The sequence below is a fragment of the Podarcis melisellensis genome, assembly GCF_964234715.1.
Source record: "Podarcis melisellensis genome assembly, chromosome: 6".
NCBI classification, from domain to species: domain Eukaryota; kingdom Metazoa; phylum Chordata; class Lepidosauria; order Squamata; family Lacertidae; genus Podarcis; species Podarcis melisellensis.
Window position 1 is genome coordinate 10,823,865 of NC_138538.1, and position 20,253 is coordinate 10,844,117.

Below are 20,253 nucleotides of genomic sequence, written 5' to 3' on the forward strand. Positions count from 1 at the left end.
CACAATGCTGAACTGTATGAGAAGCAGAAATCTTCAATAAACTTTTCCTGTAAATAAGCTGCAACGGAGTGAGGTCTCTTGTGAGCTGGGACCAGTCCTGGGTGGCCGTGTCAATATTGTAAGTCTATATTAATAAAGAACCAGATAAAGAAAAAAGTTAATTAGCTTTTTGCTAATTACATCACCTATGGCCGTTTAAACTGTGTGTTCTTGTTGTTCTTTTGTTACTATGTTATGCATTTTGGTGCTTTTCTGTTGTGAACCACCCTGTGATCCTCGGATGAAGGGCAGTATAGAAACAACAACAACAACAACAACAACTCTTAATGGGTTATCATAGCCCATGTTCCACAATGCGAAATCATTGTAGCTGCAGAGATCCTGCGATTCCTATCCCATTTATGTCAGTGTCCATACAGACCCAACAGGATTGTAAAACATTTCTCATCCAGGGATCAGCGAGAGGACAAAGACAGCATTAATGGGTCCTCAGCAGTGGGGAGTAATGTACATTTCATGTCAGCCTCTTGTCCTGGATCTCCTGGGTTGAGGTTGCCACTGTGCTGAAATGATATTTGGTTGTTGCATGATGGATATTTCTTCTTGACTGCATGTATCTTACAAGGACACATCATGTAATGTCAAGAGAAGCCACTTTGATGATGTGCTCAGAAGCTAAATATTTAATATGGCTGTATATTTATTCTGTGGTGCATTTCAATCTTTAATTTGAAATATACTCAGAAACATGAGATATATATATATATCTACATACCTTTTATATTGTTTCATGCCTGTGAAGTCATTTTATGTGGCCTGCTTCTTCAGATTTTACGTCCCTTTGCCATGATGCACAGGTTGAGAAGGTAGTAAGCAAGCATTCAGGATGGCAATTAATGGCATACTGTGATCCTGCATAGGATTGGGCTTATCAGTATTCTTCAGTGCATGACTGGAATAAAAGGTAGTCGGCATCCTGAGGTTGCAAAGTGTTAACTTCCACACAGAACCGTACTCCTACTGTTCACTCCTATTTTCTCCTACTGTGGCAAATTCCTTCATTTTCTTCACATGGCAATGGTGCCCACCTTAGTTCCAAAAACGAGTCCCAGAACTGAGGTGCCAGCCCTGCTCTCTGAGGCCAACCCCATAGAAACCTAGTGGGAAGAATTCAACATCATGTTGTTCTGATCGCTTCATCATCAGCACAAGTGCTCCAGATTGCCAGATGGAACAATCCCTCCTTTGCACCCTCTGCATGCTGTTATTGGGGTTCTCCTGACCCCCTCAGAGCCAATGTGTGTGTGTGCGTGTGTGCGTGCACACACACGTGCAAGGAGATGAGAGGGAAAAAATCTCCACTGTGCAAGTGGAAATCCTTTGTGTAGAGCTTGTGCTGATGGGGACTTGTTAGGTGAATCCTGCCCAGCATCTCCAACTCCCAACCTATGGAGATGACCTAAGGGAATAGCATAGTTGATGGCATCCGAAGCCACTGGGAGATTTAGTAAGTGTCAGGAATGCGGCCCCCCAGAACACAGGGGATGAGTTAGACTCAGAGAGTGAATTAAGTGAATGAGGGACCGGCTCTATAGATGAGAACTGGCTGTCAGAATTGAGAAAGGGCAGTTCGACCCCCCTCACAGAGAGGAAGAGTTGGAAGGCAGCCAGAGCATTGCTAGGCAATCAGCAGATAAGCAGAGGTTGGGTCGAATTGGACTGACCAGGAGGGGGGAGGTCAGCCTTTCGATCCCTGATCCAGGCTTCTGGATAAAATCAGAAGGCAGCAGAAGGGCAAGAGGGGAAAGACGGAAGTCTGGCGTCCTTCCTGCTGTGGGAGGGGTGAAATTTCAGACTGACCAACAAATGTAAATGCGAGCAGGCAAGATACTGGGCTCTGGATGTGTCTTTTCGTAAAATAAATGTACATAAAACTAACGGAGAGTCATTACTCCTTATCGGGCTTGATTGCCTGCCAGAGATCATTACAGTAAGAGTAACAGGGTTACACTTCTCCTACCCCTCTCCTGTTAATGAGACCTGGCATGGTGACCAAGGCTGTTTATGTCCCAAAACTGGTTCTCAACCCAGACTGAAATGGGGCTAGATAACCACCCTCTCAATCACCTTGCCTGAAAAGGGGTATTAGTAACTTGGCAGTAGCTCAAAAACTCAAAGTCCTTTGTGTGTGTCCTTTGGTGCTGCATGCGTCCTGCATTTCTTAGGTGACTTGATTGCCCACTAATCAGCCCACCATCTAACTCAAGTCGTAACAGTGTCAACTTATCCTTGAGTCTTGGACGATGTATCACTAGCTGGCCATGTGATTTCTCAAGAGCAATGATCTATAATGAGCAAGTTTGGCAACTCCCATCCATTCGGCCCAAAGCAGGCAGTTTTCGAACCTTCCTCGTGCTGATGCCTCCTGGAGTTCCTTTGACTTATTGCCTTCAAAGTAAAATAACTGTCTCTGTCTGAGCGCTGTCACCAAGTTCCAAGAGTGTCAGCTTGTATAGCATAACATCAATCATTCTCGTTTCTTTTCGCTCGGGAAAACAGATCCAGAATGTGACCCAAGGTGATAGCAACTCTGAGGAATGTGGCTATCTAAATTGCTTGCCAATAACACTTGAAGGAAATATTAAAGCTTCTCATTGACCTGCCTCCTTTTTCTTTTAGAATATAAGGTTCTCAGACCCTGGAAGCTTCTGCCATCGTGTTTCATGTTAAGCACCCCGCTGTCTTTGGTAAACTTGACTCAGACAGAACTAGGTTTTCCTTGTCAATGACAGTTGATTGAAGGTGAGTTGGCAAGGCGATGTTTCTCCCACCATGAGATCACCCCATGGTGAGATCAGCGTGGAGCCGAGTCTTCTGAAAAACTTCAGCATGCCCTCATATCTCCCATCACCACATAATTTCTATGTCTGGGTTTTGAGGCTAGACATTTAGCTGGTAGTTAGGAAGGCGAATGCATAGAATTATAGAATTGTAGGCTTGGAAGAGAACCCCAAGGGTCATCTAGTCCAACCCACTGCAATGCAGGAATCACAGCTGAAGAACCATGGCAGATGACCATCTAACCTCTGTTTACAATCCTCCAGTGAAGGAAACATCATCACCTTCTGAGGCAGCCCATTCTACTGTCGAATGGCCCTTGTGATCAGAAAGTTATGCCTAATGTTTCATTGTGTGTATGTTATTTTCACGAACAGATGCATTCACATGCACAATTTGCCCGAATAAAGCTATGGTTTTCCCAGTAGTGATGTATGGAAGTGAGAGCTGGACCATAAAGAAGGCTGATTGATGAAGAATTGATGCTTTTGAATTATGGTTCTGGAGGAGACTCTTGAGAGTCCCATGGACTGCAAGAAGATCAAACCTATCCATTCTGAAGGAAATCAGCCCTGAGTGCTCACTGGAAGGACAGATCATGAAGCTGAGGCTCCAATACTTTGGCCACCTCATGAGAGGGGAAGACTCCCTGGAAAAGGCCCTGATGTTGGGAAAGATGGAGGGCACAAGGAGAAAGGGATGAGAAAGGACGAGATGGTTGAACAGTGTTCTCGAAGCTACAAACATGAGTTTGACCAAACTGCGGGAGGCAGTGGAAGACAGGAGTGCCTGGTGTGCTCTGGTCCTTGGGGTCATGAAGAGTCGGACAAGACTAAATGACTAAACAACAACAACAACAGTGGTACCTCAGGTTAAGAACTTAATTCGTTCCGGAGGTCCGTTCTTAACCTGAAACTGTTCTTAACCTGAGGTACCACTTTAGCTAATGGGGTCTCCCACTGTCACCTTGCCGCCGCCGTGCGATTTCTGTTCTCATCCTGAAGCAAAGTTCTTAATCCGAGGTACTATTTCTGGGTTAGCGGAGTCTGTAACCTGAAGCATCTGTAACCTGAAGTGTCTGTAACCCGAGGTACCACTGACTATGCATTTCTGAACACGTGATTTTGCTGGAGAACTGCATTGCAAAATTCAGGGTGAATCTTCAAAGGGTGGCTGTGCTGGTTCTTGTGCTGTTTCGGAGAGCACAAGTCAGGTGGGTTCTTTAAATGTGAACTGAATAGAATTTTCCCCTCATCCCCATCTGAGTGGGGACAAAGGGTCAATTTTGGGGAAGGGCTTCATTACTGCAAGTGCCCCTGAGCTCAAATGCAGCTGAGGAGCACTGACTCGACAAGGCAGGTCCAGAATGTTTCGTCTCTAATTAAATGCAAAAGTACATGAAGGAACCCCTTTGTCAAGTGATCTAATTAGCCTGGAAACATGCAGGGCAGTTTGAAAAGAGGTTCTCTTTCCAAGTTCCACCAGGTAACGCTCAGTGCCGAAGAGAAGGCAAGGGTTAGGACACTTCAAAAGCAAGCAAATGGCAGGGAGGTGGTGGTGGTGGGGTCAGATGGGAGAGGTTTCAAGCCACCTGCCCAAGCTGTGTAGGAATATATAAAAAGGCTGCTCGGAGCTCCTTGTTCCAACCTCCCCTTTTTATCTCCCTCATTATGGGCTGGGAAAAAAGAGAGCACGGAAAAGAAAGGAACGATAAAGGAAAGAGAAACCTGGTTCAAGAAGCAACTTCTGTCTCTTTCAAGCCATGTTACAGCAGGAGGAAGAGCCATAACGGATTCTGGGTTATCTCAAAGAGTTGGATTTGAAATTGTTTTAAAGATAGGCAGTTTTAAAAACTTTTTAATACATGCAGTTCCTTTATATATGTCTAAGAGCATAAGAAGAGCCTGATGGATCAAGCTAGTCCTGACCCATCTAGTCCAGCATCTTCTTTTCCCTGTGGCCAACCAGATTATTGTTGTTGTTTAGTCGTTTAGCCATGTCCGACTCTTTGTGACCCCATGGACCAGAGCACGCCAGGCACTCCTGTCTTCCACTGCCTCCTGCAGTTGGGTCAAACTCATGCTGGTAGCTTCGAGAACACTATCCAACCATCTCGTCCTCTGTCGTCCCTTTCTCCTTGTGCCCCCCATCTTTCCCAACATCAGGGTCTTTTCCAGGGAGTCTTCTCTTCTCATGAGGTGGCCAAAGTATTGGAGTCTCAGCTTCATGATCTGTCCTTCCAGTGAGCACTCAGGGCTGATTTCCTTCAGAATGAATCGGTTTGATCTTCTTGCAGTCTATGGGACTCTCAAGAGTCTCCTCCAGCACCATAATTCAAAAGCATCGATTCTTCAGCGATCAGCCTTCTTTATGGTCCAGCTCTCACTTCCATACATCACTACTGGGAAAACCATGGCTTTAACTATACAGACCTTTGTTGGCAAGGTGATGTCTCTGCTTTTTAAGATGCTGTCTAGGTTTGTCATTGCTTTTCTCCCAAGAAGCAGGCGTCTTTTGATTTCATGACTGCTGTCACCATCTGCAGTGATCATGGAGCCCAATAAAGTAAAATCTCTCACCGCCTCCATTTCTTCCCCTTATATTTGCCAGGAGGTGATGGGACCAGTGGCTATGATCTTTGTTTTTTTGATCTTGAGCTTCAGACCATATTTTGCGCTCTCCTCTTTCCAACCAGATACTTGTGGCAAACTGGCCAGCACAACCAGAGCATAAGATCACTCTCCTTATTCCAGCTTCCAGCAACAGGAACTGTATTCAGAATCATTACAGTCTCCACCATGGATGCAGAGCATAGTCATCATAGCTAGTAGCTATAAATTGTTGGAAACTGGCCCCCTCGGGAAAGGCTGGCTCCTCTTCCCAGGCTCTTGGGGCCTGTTGCCGGTGATCTACCCTGGCTGGCATCCTGACAGACCAGGAAGATCTTGAATAGGCGACACCTCCCTCATGAAAGGTGCACACCCCCTTCCCCCTTGCATAGCAGCAGGAGAAAGAAAACAGTCAGAAAATAGTCTATTTCATTGCGACTTTTATTCCTGACTATACACTATACAAAAGCATGTCTTCTCACTCAGAATCTTCCGAGCAACTGACTGACTCCTCCTGGACACAAACAACAGGAAGGTTTCATGTTACACTGAGGACATAACTCTGAAAATCGCTTGGAACTTCCTGTCCTACGTTTAGAACCATCATGTGATGTAAACATTGAGCTGGTTCACAGCTGCTTAGTACTCATATCATAACATCATTGGCAGGGGTATTGTTATGGAAATGAGGACGGGGGGAGGAACGCCATCACCTCCCCCAAAGATTGAAGGGTGGTTCGTTAAAGGACTCCGGGGGGCGTCGCCTTGTCCAAAACCTACGGAGGCTAGGGCCTAAAGCGCCCCCCCCGAGCGGTAACCCCCTGCGGGGCGCCCAGGGATGTGCATCTCGGGGGCTCCCCCGGTTGGTGCTTAACCCTTCCCGGTTAGACCGGATAGTCTGGTAGGGCCGATGCCTAAAGCCAATACCGCTCTTTCCTGTAATCAATAAAGTTGTGGCCATTTACGCCCATTAACCTTAAATTTGGTGTCCGGTGTCTTTATTTACTTCATTCAGTGGGAGGGGGAGGGAATTGCCACGCAACATCAATAGCCTTCTCCTTCATGAATTTGTCTTATCTTCATTTAAAGTTGTCCGAGTTGGTGGCCATCATTGCCTCCTGTGGGAGTGAGTGCTACAATTTAATAATAATAATAATAATAATAATAATAATAATTAATAATAATAATAATAATAATAATTTATTTATAGCCCGCCCATCTGGCTGGGTTTCCCCAGCCACTATGGATATCTCCCAACAGAATATTAAAAACACGATAAAACATCAAACATTGAAAAAGTATTATTATTATTATTATTATTATTATTATGTCACTTTGAAATGCTTCACAGGCAGCAATTCATAATCGAAACAAACAATTTGAGGGAGTAAATTGATAGGTGCTCTCTCCCTCGCCTCTCAATTATACATCTGTAGTGAGCTTGTGGTCTATTTTTTTAAAAAAATATTTATATTTTATTAAGGTGATTTCAGTTAAAAGAAATAAAGTGATACGGGAAAAAAGAAGGAAAAGCGAGAGGGAGTAAAACAGCAACAAAGATACATATAAAAGTGAAGAGAGATAGCACACGATATACGTTATTCCCATACACTCTTCTATCAATTGGTATAGTATTATTGTCCTAGTGCTTCTGTAAATGGTAATAGGCCACTAAATTTTGTATAAACTCATTCCAAATGTTATCGTATTTATTTATCCATACAGAGTCTGCGCCTGTAAGCAGTCCATTCATAAATTGCCAGTGACGTCATGTCATCAGTCCCTTGACTGATGTGTATCACATCTTTATTTTCTGATGTGTATCATATCTTTATGTTTCCAGTTCCTCAATATCAATTTCTTGGTCCCCATTAGGGCACGGGAAATCCATTCCTAGGGAAGGCAGCACAATCAGGAATTGCTTTAAGGGCCTCTGCAGGCACAGAACCAAAAGACCCTGGGATTTACCACCGATACATGAATCCAACACAATGGTGTTGCAGAAAAAAGCAAGCAAACAACAACAAAGCTTCTTAAAAATTGCTGGAAATTATATATATGGAAGATATGGATGACAATTAGGTAAGGGGAAAGAAAGCACACTTCAGGCCTGCTGAGTTTAAGGGGGCGGAACTTCCTGGTGGAACTTTGTTACAGTATTGTTTCAGGAAGTGTAAATTAGGTAAGTTTGCCTTTCAATGTGATATGAACTGAATTTCTGCCCTATCACTACTCGGAAGGGGCACTGTTTGTTTAGCAAAAGGTTCTGTTGCACCCTCAATTCTGGGACTTTTGTTTCCATTGTAGTCAGCCTGGTCAGCCTGGTGTGCATCATTTTTGTTGAAAGCACTTGGCAGCACAGTCTGGAACACTTGTTGTTTAGTCGTTTAGTCGTGTCCGGCTCTTCGTGACCCCATGGACCAGAGCACACCAGGCACTTCTGTCTTCCACTGCCTCCCGCAGTTTGGTCAAACTCTTGTTGGTAGCTTTGAGAACACTGTCCAACCACCTCGTCCTCTGTCGTCCCCTTCTCCTTGTGCCCTCCATCTTTCCCAACATCAGGGTCTTTTCCAGGGAGTCTTCTCTTCTCATGAGGTGGCCAAAGGATTGGAGCCTCAGCTTCAAGATCTGTCCTTCCAGTGAGCACTCAGGGCTGATTTCCTTCAGAATGGATAGGTTTCTTCTTTTGGATAGGTTTGTTCTTCTTCTGGAACACAGCAGATCACAAAACAGTGGTTCATCTCTGACTTTGATGCCTGCTTGGCCCCGATCTATAGTGTGAGCCCATATTTTGGGGGAGGGAAAAACCTTGCATGTTCCAATCTCTCTGCCAGCCAGGCTGACATAAGGCAGCTGCTACTGTCATGAGTTTTAAGAGGCATGGCTGTTTTGGTGAGACATGTATACTGCAGGGATGAGGCTTGGAGGAGGAGGAGATTTTCTTCTTGTTACAGAGAGTGTGAAAGAGACTTGAAAGACCATCCTTCATAAAATGCATATACGGAAAGGATCATCTCTAATTACCCAACAAGCAAGGGCTGTCTGGCGTTGCATCAAACTTTGTTTTATCCATGACATTTAACTATGCCATATAAGAACAGAAGAAATAAATAAAAAAAATAAGATCAAACCTCTCCATTCTGAAGGAAATCAGCCCTGAGTGCTCACTGGAAGGACAGATCCTGAAGCTGAGGCTCCAGTACTTTGGCCACCTCATGAGAAGAGAAGACTCCCTGGAAAAGACCCTGATGTTGGGAAAGATGGAGGGCACAAGGAGAAGGGGACGACAGAGGACGAGATGGTTGGACAGTGTTCTCAAAGCTACCAGCATGAGTCTGACCAAACTACGGGAGGCAGTGGAAGACAGGAGTGCCTGGCGTGCTCTGGTCCATGGGGTCATGAAGAGGTGGACAAGACTAAACGACTAAACAACAACAACAAATTTTGTTCTGGGTATAAGCTTTTGTGTGCATACACACTTCTTCAGATACACTAAAACAGAGGTCACCAGACCCTTATATATAGTGGGAGGGTGGGGTGGGATTTTTCTCAGAAGGGTAATAGGAGATGGGTGATTGGCTCGATGGGTGTGGTAAACTTGTTGACTACTGTTAACGACTGCAATTAGTCCTACATCCACCCACTATATATAAGGGTCTGGTGACTTCTGTTTCAGTGTATCTGAAGAAGTGTGTATGCACATGAAAGCTTATATCCAGAACAAACTTAGTTGGTCTCTAAGGTGCTACTGGACAATTTGTTTATTTTGTCTGTGTCAGACCAACACAGCTACCTACTTGAATCAAGAACAGAAGAGACAGAGATGTGAATGGAAAGCAGAAATGATGGATATCAAAGTTCTTCCAAACCGGGTCATGAACTACAGGCTTTGGGACCATCGCTATGTGGGATATGGTTAACAAAAGCAAGAGCTGATCATTGGTGAATGCCAGTTAAATGGCTTTTCCCTTTCATCCAGTGGAGGCTGCCCTCACCTTCATGCCTTTTTACATACAACCAGGGAACAGCGCTGCCTATTAGTTAGAGTCACTGTTACCTTTGTAGAATTCAACACAGAGGAAGTTGAGGACCAAATTTATTTTGGTTGGTTCTCCCTGGCTCCACCAACTCTGTCTTCCACCTCCACCAGTTGGCACCAGTTGGCATACACAGTTCTTCACTTCCTTAATTGCACCCCATAACAATCGTATGAGGTAGATTAGGCTGAGAAACTGCAACTAGCCCAAGCTCACCCCATGACTTTCATAGCAGAGTGGGGATTTGAGTTCTGGTCTTCCAGGTTCTATACCACAATGATTCTCATGAGTCAGTAATGACTTAAGTTGTGCCTCTACAAGGCTTTGTGTGAAGACAGGAGGCATGACCCAGGTCTGGCATACTGTGAAACTCTGATATGAAATACAAGCCACATTATGTACCATTTCAGGTAACTCAGTAACCTGAATCTGCTGAAAACTCAACTCTGATTATGTATCTGTTCCTTGACACAGGAATACGTGCTGGCACTCTATACCTGAGGTCAGGACCTCTGTCTCCTGTTATGGAGGAAGATCTAAAATGCAGTGTACACGACACATTTGCTGAATAAATGTACAATAACATGGATGCAATGGACAGGACTTTTAGGGTTCATAGTAAGAGGTGTTGGTGATGTCTTACCGGTCTGGAACATATGATTTGGGGAGGATAAGGGATAAGGGATCCTCCATATGACCTGTTTGCTGAACATTCATCCTGATATCCTTGCACAAAGCTTAGAGGTTAGACTATGTCTATGATTTGTTTGTGGGGAGGATATATGATGATGAATATTCAATCTGATTTGTTTGTGTAGTGTTCATTGTTGTAAACCATTTTTTTTCATCCCACACTTTTCAAATGCACTTTTCTACATTTCCTCATCACTTTCCAAGTTTTTTTAAAAAGTGGATTTGTTGCGTTGGGGTGACAGCGCTCTTGAATCCACCTTAATCACACCAACCTAAATTCCAATTGTTCGGTCCCTGCTCCTGCCAACCTAGCAGTTCGAGAGCATGTCAAGTGCAAGTAGATAAATAGGTACCACTCTGGCAGGAAGGTAAATGGCATTTCTGTGCACTGCTCTGGTTCTCCAGAAGCAGCTTAGTCATGCTGGCAACATGACCCGGAAGCTGTCTGTGGACAAACGTCGGCTCCCTTGGTCAGTAAAGCGAGATGAGCACGGCAACCCCAGAGTTGTCCATGACTTTACCTTTAAATTTCCTGATATATGTGTGCATCCCCCCTGCAAAATACTCCAGAGGCTATTGGTGGGTATTATTAGCCACAACACCTAAAAGGAACCTCCATATCCAGAGGATATCAAATGCTAGTGACAATAAACAGATGCTTTGGGGAAGCCCAGGGGAAGTGAATGAAGACATCAATCAATAAAGGACAATCCACAGTCCTCAGTTGATTGATGTCTTCATGGGCTGTGCATGGGCTTCCTTGAAGGATTTGATTGACCACTATTAGAATCAGAATTCTAGACAGGAAGGACCTTTGTTTCCTCCAACAGAACTCTTGTGACCAGTTGCAAGGAACTGTGTCTGGCTATGATAAAGGATTTTGTAAGAAATGACCAAACAAAGCTATTTAAAAGGAGGACTTTATTTATTACACTGGAGATTGGTGCCAACACACCAATTCAGCTTTTATACACAATAAATCAGCAAAGCTCTTATTCATTTTTGAACCAAGATTGCAGTGGCATGGAAAACACTGAAAACATCAACTTTCTTCCCTTTTTGTTTTTTATTTCTCTTTTTCTGTATTATTATTTTTTGGTACAAAACTGGTACAAAGAACAATACAAAAAGAGTTGTGCTGTTTTGATGGGTTACAAAAGAACATTTGAGCTCAGTTTAACTTGTGCACTATTTTTTCCCCCTTGAGCTTTTTTGCCACCCTTTCAGCACCCTGTTTTCCAAACATCAGGGATACACAAAGGCTCCTTCTGAATCAGAAAAGGATAATGAGAAAACAAACAGCCTCTCCTCTAAAATAACCACAATCATGCGGGCTTTTCCCCACTGGAAAAGGAAACATGCAAAAGAAATATGAAGAAAGCATCCTCCGTTGCACATTGATATTGGTTTTATGCTCGCCGCTTTGATTGACAGCTGCAAGCAAAAGCTAAACTATAAACACAGTGAGCAAATTGGAGGTGGCTTGGTCCAGTACGTAATATTCACTATCTCTGCCAAACAAAGGTGCTTTCTGAATTTTGACAAAGCTACAGTGTCCAGTTTCTCATTTTTTAAATGCACACAGACTTTTAAAAAATGTACACACTATTTTCACAGACAGTTACTCTGAAGAATTCCAAACACCCTTTTAGAGTCTAGCGATGCTTGGAGCTGCAGTGTGTTCTTCAAGCAAATTGTACTACGTCAACTGTCCAAGTAGTATAGCAGAAATCAGCAACAGAAGTCCCTCGTTCTAAATCCCTAGTGCTAAATTGTATCCCACACCTACAAGATGCCACCCCAAGGGAAATATGAATACGAGGAAGGTGAGGTGACCTTGCTTGAAGTCTCTTTTGGAGAATAAGGACATGTTCTGGTCCACCACCTCCCATTCTCTCCTCAAAAACAAATCTCTATGTATAGCAACCCTATGAGCATCTTTCAGGTTGTGCAAAGGGGTAAATCCACTTTTTAAAAACCACACCCGTGCACTATATACATTTATTCATCTTAAAGCATAAAATAAAAAGTAGGGCTTAAGCTGGAAGAAGCTGTTGCTCAGTGGCAGAGCACATGTTTGATATGCAGAAGGACTTGGGTTCAATCCCTGGCCTCTCCAGGCATCCCCAGTCATTGTAGAGCAAGAAATACTGAACCAGATGGACCAATAGTCTATTTAGAATAAGGCAGCTTTGCTTGCTCCAATCATGGTTGCCAGATTTGCACAAGTGCTTCTGGGACCAGGTGACTTGGTTCATTCATACAGGGTCCTCAGCTGAATGCTGATACAGAGATCTGAACTATATCCCTTCTCCTCCTCGCAGATAATTTTCTTGATCCAAACCCAAACCAATGTGATGAAGTGGGTTCTAGTCCAAGAAACCTTATACCAAGCTGTTCGTTTTTGAACAGATGTTGGATGCTTTAGTTTTGGATGCTTTTGCTGAGATTCCTTCACTGCAGGGGGTTAGACTAGATTACTCTTGGGGTCTCTTCCAACTCTACGATTCTATAATTCTACCAAAGTGCTACAAGACATTTTGCTGTTTCTGCTGCAATAGACTAACATGCTCCCTTCTATAATTTTGCAGGGTTGGTGTGTCAAACCAAGAAACTTGCTCTGAGATCCATTTATTCCAGTATTTCTATTTAGGGCATTTGAAAGGATCTTGGTATTTACAAGCCATGGTGTGAAGATGCCTGGTGGTGATGTTTCTGTTATTAGTGATAGTGATGCTTTTATTAACAGTGAACACTGTAGCTCTCTGGCCCAAGGTGTACTGTGGGATATGATCTGGTAGGACTGGAATCTAGAAGAAAGTCAGGAGAATTCTCCGTGGTAGACGGGAGGTTAAGGATGTTGACCTCTGCTTGAAGCTTGGAAGACCCTTGGCTGGCTTTTCTAGTTGAAGTAATTGCTTTGTCACCTGCAGAGGCCAAAAGGCAATGTCTTGGTAAGAGACCTAGGGGGATAAGTAGAAAATATACACTTTCTGACTTGGACAAGGGCAACTCTTCATCATGTTGGAGGCTGGTTTCTCTTTCTGGGTTTCCTTGTAGGACTGACCTAGCTCAGGGCACCATCCTATGGCCCTCTATGACATTCCAGGGGCCACAGGCTATTCCAGGCCTCCTGCTCCAATGTTGGAGACACAAGGCTTCTCCAGAGTGGAGGGCCTCAGTATGTAATTGAGGCAATAATCGTGCATTAAGGGGGAATGTATATTTGACCTTCCACAAATCGTTCCACTTTATTCATTCTTCTACAATGCTGCCACAATGTTATCCCCCAGCATTTCTGGTATGAGAAGTTGAAGGATTTCAGCAGGAAGTTGCAAAGCATGCACTGACTAGAAATGAAGAAGAGAAGAGTCTGGACTTGATATCCCGCCTTTCACTCCCCTTAAGGAGTCTTAAAGCGGCTAACAATCTCCTTTCCCTTCTTCCCCCACAACAAACACTCTGTGAGGTGAGTGAGGCTGAGAGACTTCAGAGATGTGTGACTAGCCCAAATCACCCAGCAGCTGCAAGTGGAGGAGCGGGGAATCGAACCCAGTTCCCCAGATTACAAGTCCATTGCTCTTAACCACTATACCACGCTGGCTCTTCATACTGGCTCTGAAGCAGTATGTCCACTCTGAAACTCTGGCAAGTGCAAACATTATTGAAAGCGAGATCGCATATAGGTGCCCCAATACCAGCACAAATAATTTTGACTGCATTATAGAAAGGATGTGTAGAAGGGCCCAGGGCTCTGACATGATAAAGGGAGATATGATATTTGATCCACACCAACCCTGCTGCTGCAGGTGTTCTTGAGCTCTAACTCTGGAGCTCTGACATCAGCAGGACAAAAAGGATGTGTGCAGGGGACATATCAGGGACATACCAGGGGAACACCGGGAAATGGCTAGGATCCAAATGATGCTAAGGCATCCTAGCCTCTTGACATACTCAGGAGTGCGCCCAAATCTCTCCCTCCTGGTGCTTTCAATAGGAGAGGAAATGTAAAAATAATAATAATAATAATAATAATAAAGATTTAAGCAATGGACACTTCAGTCTGTCATTATTCTCAGGTGAGATTCAATCACACACTGGTGAATTCAGGTTATGCAATTATAGCTGATCGGGAAGTCTTGCACCTTCTTCCCTAAAATGATTGAACTTCTTGTAATAAGGAAAGTGATGAGAAAATGCATGGAACAATGCTTTCTTTTATGCAATGGCACCTAAACTCCCTGCGAATAAATCAGGACGAATTGTAAAATCATTCCTCTGCCCTTACTTTTGCCCTGAGCCTGGCTGATCACTGGGTATTATAGAAGAACTGCCCCGCAGACCAGCCACCTTAGGATTTCAGCCTTATAAATTGTATTTGTTAAGAACAAATTCTAGCAGTGAAGGCAAACACATGATGCTACTTGTCTTGGGTATGCTTCTACATTTCCCTATCCTTTTGTTTCATAACCCTTATGAATAGGAATGCAAATGAAGCAAAGTGTGCCATTCTTTTCCACTGAGTTATTATTTCTTAAAAAGCCGTTGCTTTGTCATTATCCACAGTCATGCTCTAGCAAGAGTTAGGCACTTTTACATCCCATTGGTTTCAATGAGAGCACTAAGCACATGTTTGCCCATCGTTACTGAAGCAAATGAGACTTAAAATTAACTTTGGTTGGATTGTACCTGTTCTTATTACCACTACTCACTTTCTAGCTACCTGCCCACTGGCTCCAGAAATAGCACAGTTGTTATATCTTTGCATGAAACTACCTTATAGAAAGCCAGACCATTTGGTCCATGTACCCAGTGCTCTAGGGACGCGGGTGGCGCTGTGGGTTAAACCACAGAACCTAGGACTTGCCGATCAGAAAGTCAGTGGTTCGAATCCCCGCGGCGGGGTGAGCTCCCATTGCTCGGTCCCTGCTCCTGCTGACCTAGCAGTTCGAAAGCACATCAAAGTGCAAGTAGATAAATAGGTACCACTCTGGTGGGAAGGTAAATAGCGTTTCCGTGCGCTGCTCTGGTTTGCCAGAAGCGGCTTAGTCATGCCGGCCACATGACCCGGAAGCTGTACACCGGCTCCCTTGGCCAATAAAGCGAGATGAGCGCCACAACCCCAGAGTCGGTCACGACTGGACCTAATGGTCAGGGGTGCCTTTACCTTTACCTTTACCCAGTGCTCTGAGTGGCAATGATCCTCCAAGGTCCCTGGCAGAGGTCTTTCCCAGTCCTACTATCTGAGACCCTTTTTACCTTGAGATGTCAGGGACTGGAACCTTCTGCCTTCAAATTACGGACTCTTCCACGAAGCTAATGCCTCTCCCACAAGCCCTTCCTGCAGCTCTCTAGCTCATGGGATCTAACTAGCCTGGAATTTGGTTACACACAGTACTATTTCTCTAGAAAAAGAGGTGATGGAATGCATCCATATAATGGCAATGGTGCCCACCTGAGAGGTATTGGAACTGAGTTCTGGTGAGGTCCGCCTGAAAAAAAGCCCTGGTTACACGGCAATGAATTGATCAGTTTCAACATATTTCCAAGGTTGCATTACACAGAATATAGATAAAGGCTCCCAAATTACCAATGATTCTAATTTCAAAGCACTGGCACATTTGGGCTTAGTTTCCAGAAAAATAAAGGCTCATTTATTGCAAAAATAGAAGTGTCACTGCATCTTCCAGGACATGGGTTATCACATAAGTGACCTATGGTTGTCTGAACATGGAATCTAACTGGGGTTCTATGCATTCAAAGCCTACAAGGCTAGGAAGCACCAGGGAAGCATCAAAGCTGATGCCACATAAATCTAGTGGGAACATCATTTCCTCCCCCTCAACATTTGATGACCACATCCTTAGTGAATGTAGATATATAATCAGTTCCCTCACCTTTAGGATTAGCTGCATCTATCAATGTAGAAAAGTCATGAATCATTGAGATGCCAGTCTTCTAAAAAAAAAAAAAAAAGAAATGGCAAAAAAGTATCACCTATGAAGGCCTCTCTGCATAAGGCAAAAACCATTAAGTGACACTTTCTGCCATGGTGTTGTTGTTAATACTCTGACATGCCCCAGACACATGTTCAGGTTGCATTTGTTTACCTCTTGGCTAAATTGACATCCTGGGATATTTTCAAGGGGGCTGCAAACAATGTGTTCGCAATCAACCAACTGCAGAACAGCATGTCAACCAATTCCATAACATGATAAGAAAGTCACCTTGTTATCTGGTTATCCATTTCCTTGAAAGGATTGCTTGTGTATGAGAGTCTCTTCAAACTCTAGTAAGAGCTGGCTTACATCGTTGTGGCTGTTGCATAATCATAAGGACATAAGATAGGTCCTGGTGGATCAGAGCAAGGGGTCATTTTCTTCAGCATCTCACAGTGGCCAACAAATGCCTATGGGTAACCCAGCAAGAAGGACCTGAGTGCAGTATTGCTCTCCCCACTTGTGACTCCCAGTAACTGGTATCCAGAGGCATATTGCCTCCGACAGTGTGCTTAGCCACAGAATCAAGGCATGTGGTGGCTGTTTTGAAGTGGCAAACTCTATAAATTGGGTGCTTGTAGCCTCACCACCACCAGTGTGCAAAGGGAGAGGATTGCTGTGGCACGGAGAAAAGTGTGCAGTTATCACAGAGAGCTACCACACACAAATACCTGATTGCCAGTTACCACATGGAAGCTCTGTTAAAGCAGAACCTCCACATGGCAAATATAATGCATGCTCATATTAAGAGTGTTGATGGAATTATATGGCATGCTAAATACTTACCTTTTGCTAGCTTCAGCTTTTTGATCTACAAAGCAAGCCCCAGCTTCTGTTCCTGTTTTTAGAGTGAATCATTACTAAATACCAATACCAAAGCTCTTTATACGGAGTCAGATAACCTGTACATCTAGCTGATTGTTTTCACCAGGGGTGGAGAAACCAGCTGCTGCTGGGTTCCACCTCTCATTGACCAGAGAGGTCAATGGCCATGAAGGCTGAGGTGGTTAGAACTTGGGAATCCAATAACAGCTTTAGGGCACCATGGTCCATATCTCTTCTCTCACTTGCACTGACTAACAGTGCCTCTTCAGGGTTTCAGACACAAATCGCTCCCAAGTCCAACCAGAATATGCTGCAGATTTGAATCTGGGAACTTTTGCAATGCATAGTATGTGCTCTACCACTGACCTATGGACTTTCCCATGGAAGAAGCAGTCAGAGCTAGGAAGCTTCTGAATGTTATCTGGTGTGGTGCTCTCCACTGGAGCCAATCAGATGCTCCAATAATTTTTTGGGTGTATGAGTAAAGGTAAAGGGACCCCTGACCATTAGGTCCAGTCGTGACTTGCTTTACTGGCCGAGGGAGCCGGCATACAGCTTCCGGGTCATGTGGCCAGCATGACTAAGTCACTTCTGGCGAACTAGAGCAGCGCATGGAAATGCCGTTTACCTTCCCGCCAGAGTGGTACCTATTTATCTACTTGCACTTTGATGTGCTTTCAAACTGCTAGGTGGGCAGGAGCAGGGACCGAGCAACGGGAGCTCACCCCGTCGCGGGGATTTGAACTGCTGAACTTCTGATCGACGAGTCCTAGGCTCTGTGGTTTAACCCACAGTGCTACCCACGTCCCTATAGGGTGGGTGAGTACTTGGTAGTAAAAGGCTCATCTAGAAAGATTTGAGACAGGGGCCAGTCAACATGAACTCTATATTATGCTTGTATAGACTAAATACTTTCCAAAAGGGTTTCTGGATTCCGCATTCAAGCAAAATAGCATCCTTTATGAGAGGTGGTTCTGGTTATGGCAGCAAAGCATGAACATGGGATAGTTACTAAGAAACACCGAAGCTCTTCAAAATAAAATTCCACCAGTTTTTCCCATGAACCAGATAATGTTGCTCTGTAGTACACAATCATTTATGGCCTTGAGTTTGATACTTTCAACCCGTTGTAATTTTTCTTCTCTTTTTAAAAAAGTAAAAGCAATACAAAATAGCTAAAGATCACATGACTGCAAAAAGGAAGAGGGAGAAATGTATGCACGGGACATGCAATTCAGAAAGAGAGGGGGATGATGTTTGTTTCATCATTTAAGAGATCAGGTAAACTTAGTGCTTGAAGGACATTGGAATGTCAGGTTAAGGGGAAGGAGTGATGGTATGAAGAAGATACTTTTCATCATGTGTAAGTGCCAGAGTGAAGAAAAATGAGGTCCCAACCTCAAAGCAAGTCTTTTCAGCAGGCATTGGTATCATTCAGTTGACGGGTAGTATACGTCCTCCCGGGAGAGACGTTGGTGGACATGCAAGTACTGTTTCACAGAATCTATCAGAAAGTTCTCCTGCAGGGTAAAAATGGAAGTTGCCTGATAGCCCAGCCTCCCAGTGGATTGTCATTTGTTAAGCTTCCCTGTTTCCCTGCTTTGCTTTTGTCAAGATGCTGAAGTACAAAGTCATGTTGGTTAACCATAACACTTTCCCCCAATAATCCTGGGAATGGTAGTTTGATGAGGATTTGGTTTAATAACTCACAGGCATCGTCACAGTGGTTCCTTGGGAAGAAGGAACAGCCATGAAACTAGTTTAAGACTGTTCGTGTAGATAGGCCCACAAAACCTTCATTGGTATCTTCCAAATCCACAATCCCAACCAAAGAAAAACCAGTTAAACCAGAATACTTCAGTTTAAGTCTATTTGCAGTCTGGTTCTCTAATGAGGAGAGCTACTTGTGTGTGTGTGCAGCTTGCACTTAGCATGAACATCCTTTTCACACCAATTTAGCACATGCCAGTAAAGTGGTTGGATGCCAGCTGTTCTTGCACACCCACATGGATGAGCAGGTCTCGATCCTTGCGCTAGGTACACAGGAAGCTGTGCCCATCTAGCCCAGAACTGTCTATTTTGGCTGCTGATGGTTCTCCAATAGGGTTTCCTTTCCGGGAAGAGGGACACCTCGTCCCAGCGTCCTAGCCCTAGTCTAGTGCAAAGATAGGTTAAATTGCCCAGTGACTTATTAAAGTTGGGAGTTGGGGTGCAAATGACTTAAATCCAAATGCTCTGGCTTAAGTGGTTGATGGAGTCACAGGCCACAGTCTCAACAATAGCACAACCAAGTTATGTGCAAGCAATAGTATCCCCTCTCCTGCCATGTTTGCATAGTTAACCCCTTCTTTTGTAATTTTGGGAGTTTCAAAAGTAGCTTTTGATATAGCCTGCTCTTTAAAGGGTACGAGGTGGCAAGGTGAAGGGGGAGAAGTTATGTGTGTGGGAAGTCTATATGCACCAAAAGTGTGGATTGTGGCTGGTTACCAAATGACAATGAAATTGCAGTGAGTAAAATCATGAAAGATAAGACAGAATGTTCCCTCCAGAATACTTTTTTTTTAAAAAAAACCACATTCCATTATCAGACACGACACATTTCAAATGCTCGTTAATTTACAGAAATTGCATTTTATAGAAAATATGATACAATGAAATATAAAATGCGCGAGGAGCACTTTCAAAGTCTATAGACAAAGGAGCTTGCATTCTGAGACAGTCTTTTAAAACAACATCCACTTGAAATACATTTCTCCTCGCTCTTTCCCCTCCCTTTTTCAACTTCCAAATGAGAATTAATTTGTAGATTGGAAAAAAAAGAAGGGGGGGAAGCAGGATCAGCCCCATCCCTCATGGATAATCTGATATCATTTCCCTAAAACTGTGCACATTCTTGGATTTAACATAAATAATATCTAAGCTCTCCTACATTTTCCTCCTCTTTCTCCAACGTGCTGCAGCAGGACATCTTTCTTATTGTTTAACTCATAGATAATCCAAGATTTCATAGCACAATTAAGTGGCTCATAATCCATTAAATGTGGTTTTTACATTACACAGCCATGCAATCTAAATAATTGTACAAACATTAGACATAAACCTCACTAGTCCAAATCATTAAAGGGGAGAAAAAAACCTTTTGTTTGATTAAAGAAAGCACATAATCTAGATGGTTTTTTAAAAAATAAAAAATAAATACTGACCCTATTTTAAAACAAAAGGTAGTATGCTACCATTGATAACAGTGAGGTC